At 37.3% G+C, this 4,184-nt stretch overlaps 1 long non-coding RNA gene across 1 annotated transcript; it reads left to right on the forward strand.

Annotated features, from left to right (window-relative positions):
* Positions 1-23: 23 nt before the first annotated feature.
* On the forward strand, positions 24-532 carry LOC109588848 (uncharacterized). The gene is made up of 2 exons (XR_002188392.1): positions 24-164; positions 209-532. It is a non-coding gene; the product is annotated as an uncharacterized LOC109588848 (long non-coding RNA).
* Positions 533-4,184: the final 3,652 nt, after the last annotated feature.

Here is a 4,184-nt window from a genome sequence, read left to right on the forward strand (position 1 = left end):
AGGTCATGTTCTATAATTATGGCTTGTATAATGGGAAGCCATAAGAAGGAAAGGTTATGCGCATGGTCAGTAGCACGTGGTACAACTGTAAGGGGCCAATATGGCTGAAGGAGGATAACCACGAGAAAAGAAGCGAATGAAAATGTGTAAAGCGCTCAATAAAGGTTAGCCTTCATTAGTGCTGATGAAATGGAAGAAATTAGTACAGGTTTTGAACCCTTGGACACTAATAGAGATATGAAGGTATTTACTCAACGGCGGTGTGGTGGTAAAAATGTTACTAGCAGTAAAGAATACTCTTTAGATGTTTCTAGAGGTACAGAATTCATCTCAAATTGACTAGTAGGAGCTACACTTGTTGATAAAAGGTCGTCGCGAAGACTGACTCCATTCTGGAATATAATGGGCATGCAATTCAATCAATCTTTGCAGAAATAAAGACTACTATTATATCAGTTTATTTACAAAATCTTTTATTAATAACATATTTTGCTGTTTTACAAATGACCTTTTGTTATCATTGTTATCACAACTAAACAAGCCAAGCATTACTTCCGGTGATATATATATATATATATTGCATTGTCGGTGCCTTTAATCATAGCTATGTCACATCCTGGTAAATATGTATATTGCACCGGAAGTGATCGTCTACCAGATATAAACCCAACGCGGTGCCTTTCATCTTATGGCTTCCCATGATACAAAAAATGATAGATAATTCAGCTGCTAGTGTGAATGGGCACTATTTCAGCTGTATCAACAACTAGTACCAGGAACTTCTGAAAGGAGACAAATATTTTAAATTACACACACACACATCATGACACATGTACTGTACATGAAATTAAAAGTAAATAACCACCAATATATACCTTGTGCTTGCTGCCTTGAACTAGGCAAAAAAAAATTTTTGACTCGAGTAAAGAAGTTTGGTTGATCTATAATGAAAAGAAAACAGGATGATTAACTAAAATAAGGTTATGAATCTATAGCTGATATTGGATTTATTAGTAAATTCATTTACCAGTTGGAGTTGATGGACTTTGACTTGAAATGGCTTGAGCTTTTGTCTCTTGGGCTGCTGCTGTCTCATCAGTTGTTGGAGCAGTCTCCTTGCTTGGTTCTATTATAAGTAGTAATGACTTTCAGTGGAAAAGGATTGATTTCCTTACCTTTGCATCTCTGTTTGTACTCCTTAAAGAAAATAGGATATCGTACTTTATCTTCAATTTTAGAGACATTACCAGCTTCAACAACACCACGCTCCATCAGTAACAGTGTAAACTGGACTCTACTCATATTAGACACATTTTGGCTGTTGAGGTGAAGTGAAGAGGTGTAGACCTTAGTACTGCTGAAGTCCCTCTGACTCATGTTACCATAGTAATCAGCAACTGTCAGGCAGAGATCAACTTCAGGATAAGCTGTGTTAAGATCAAAGTTTGGTAACGAAAATGGTTTCAATTTCTTCGTATCTCCCCAACCAGACCTTTCCAGGACTCCAATAGTGATTGCAACAGCGAGAGGGTATTTCCAAAGATTTCCTGTCAAATCAGTGAAAAGCTCAAAAAAGGACTTGTTAGAATCAAACGCAATACTGCATAGTACAGTGAGAACCATACGATAGCGATCAATTTGATAATCACCTAAACGAGGACCCAGTTCATCACGTACAACTTTAATGACAGCTGGCCTGAACTCAGTAATCTTCTCCAATTCTTCAGTTATTTTTGTGTTGATTTCAACCTCAGTATGCAGGTATACTCTGAAATCCTCCATTTCTTTATACCCCAGGCCAGTCAGTATCTTGTACACGTAACTTGCAGCAACTTGTGGAGATTTCTCTGATACATGGGTGGAATATAACTCTAAAAACTTTTTTGATAGCGACCAGTCAGGTTTCATGTCACATTTCACATTACTGATTGCGAGTAATCTAATATAATGATCAACTATGTATCGAGGAAGAGAATGAGACATATCCAACATAACATCATACAACTGTTCACCTAAAATAATTTCAAGAATGAATAAAACAACATTTTTAATACAAATTTAACATACGCTTTTCTGACTCCACAACAACTTCTGGATACTCCTCCCTCATCTTTTCAGCAACGCTATCCAATGGTATACTATCATCCATTACTTTTAAGATCAGTTCAAAAAGTTCCTTTCTGTCTTTGTCACTCTTAGCATGTTTCAACTTGTCTTCGATTCCTTTCACAAGCAGATTCGCTTTTCGATCAGGACCCAGGCCCGTCATACCAGTAACATTGTCGCGCAATTTTGAGTCGATAATGTCCTTCGAGTAGAGCTTCAAAGCAAATGGGGAGAGCAAACCACTTGCAGCATCAGCTATGTCTGAAGCAGAGTTCTGAAAGACAACCAACTCGGGAGAAGACATTGTGCTGTCTCGGCTGTGTCAGGCGGAAAGCCGGAAACGCTTGAGGAGGATTGGTCACTCTACTTGGTCTCTGATTATCCATAGATTAGATAATAGAGTAAATGAAAGGGTCCAGGGATTGGAAACTACCGTTCCCGCCCCGTGATGCGGTTTTCGTCACCCCTGGTTGGCTATGTCCGTGTTTATTTGCATTCCCCATCTCCTCCACAGGATCTCGAAGGAATATTGTGCAACTATTAGATAGCGCTTGCTTATGATATATCTTCTGTTCCACATAGAAAGTTTATGGCTACCTATAGCAGGGTTTTTGTTTCTATAGAGCTATTTTTCTACCAGTTATGGGTACACAAAGTCGGCATCTTTTTTGACACCTTTTGCCTCTACAGCTTTCATGCTTTTGCTATTCTGGTGCTGCCTCATATCATTCCATAGGCAATTGAAAGTTCTTTTATATTCTGACAAGCTTTTTAGAGTTTAGCTACAATTGTCTTCATTAGAGGGAGAAAACAGCAATTTTATGGGCAAAAGCGCTATAACACTCAAAATATTAATCTAAATATACCAAATAAATAATAATTAACAGTGCAAAACATTAAACTCCTTGATAGTTGAGTTTCTTTTTCATCAGAGCACTCTTCTTGGAGTTATTCTAATTTTAATGGAAAAAATCAAGAATTTTGTGATCAAAAGGTAACAAACCGCCTAGTCAGCAATTTTTTGCTTAGCAACAATACAATCAAATCATAGATAATAGAGTAAATGAAAGGGATTGGAAACGGAAGCGTGGGCGTAGCCCAACCTCCATTCATTTGTATTGCTGCTAGGCTGACAGAGGCTCGTTGAAATTTTTTGTCACAATTTACCCTTGATTTTCTTTCTTTTAGGAGCAATATCTCGCAAACAAGTGTTCCTATGCAAGTGAAATTAATGCATCAAGAAGCCTAATGTTTCCTCTTTATAATTCTGTTTTCTATTGTACAGATAATTTTACCATGTTAATGTTATGGCACTTTTAAAACCATAAAATGTATTTTTTGTCATTATAATCCCTTTTTTGAAAACAAGCTAGAGTAAAATGCAATATCTTTATAATCATATGAAAGAGTTTCCATTTGCATATCGAATGATACTAGTTAGGGTTAGAATTCATGAAGCATGAGTTTGTTACAACAGAAAAAGGGCGAAAAATGAAAAAAATTTGTTGTACCTATAACTCGTTGCAAAATAGCGTTGTAGAAGTAAAAACCTTGCTGCAGGTAGTCCAACACTTTCTATATCGAACGGTAGGTATATCATAAGTAAGCGTCCTCTTGGATCTCCATAAATATCCTTCGAAGTCCTTGCAGTACAGCCTCACTAATGGAGGAGATGGGAAATCAACCAGGTTTTGGGCCGGTAACCAATAGCAACATCAACCAGCCTACGCCCCCGTTTCCAATCCCTTTCATTTACTCTATTATCTATGATCAAATGGGATTATTGCTACGCCCACGCGGAAGTTTCCAATCCCTTTCATTTACTCTAATATCTATGGATTATCAATTTATCACTCACAATTTTCACACACAACAACAAAGCAACTATTTTATTATCAAAAATGTTTCCATATCTCTCTTCACATTATCATCTCCTAAAGCATCAGCTACTTCAATGACACTCCTCCAGGTATAAGGAACTGAACCAGGACTTCCCTTCTGCCAAGCATTAAGTACTGCTGATAGACAGGAACTCTTGTTATCATGTTTTTTAACTAGCACATCTTCATCTAATGCCC

Source organism: Amphimedon queenslandica, unplaced genomic scaffold (assembly GCF_000090795.2).
Source record: "Amphimedon queenslandica unplaced genomic scaffold, v1.1 AMPQUscaffold_11813, whole genome shotgun sequence".
In the NCBI taxonomy this organism is placed as follows: Eukaryota; Metazoa; Porifera; class Demospongiae; order Haplosclerida; family Niphatidae; genus Amphimedon; species Amphimedon queenslandica.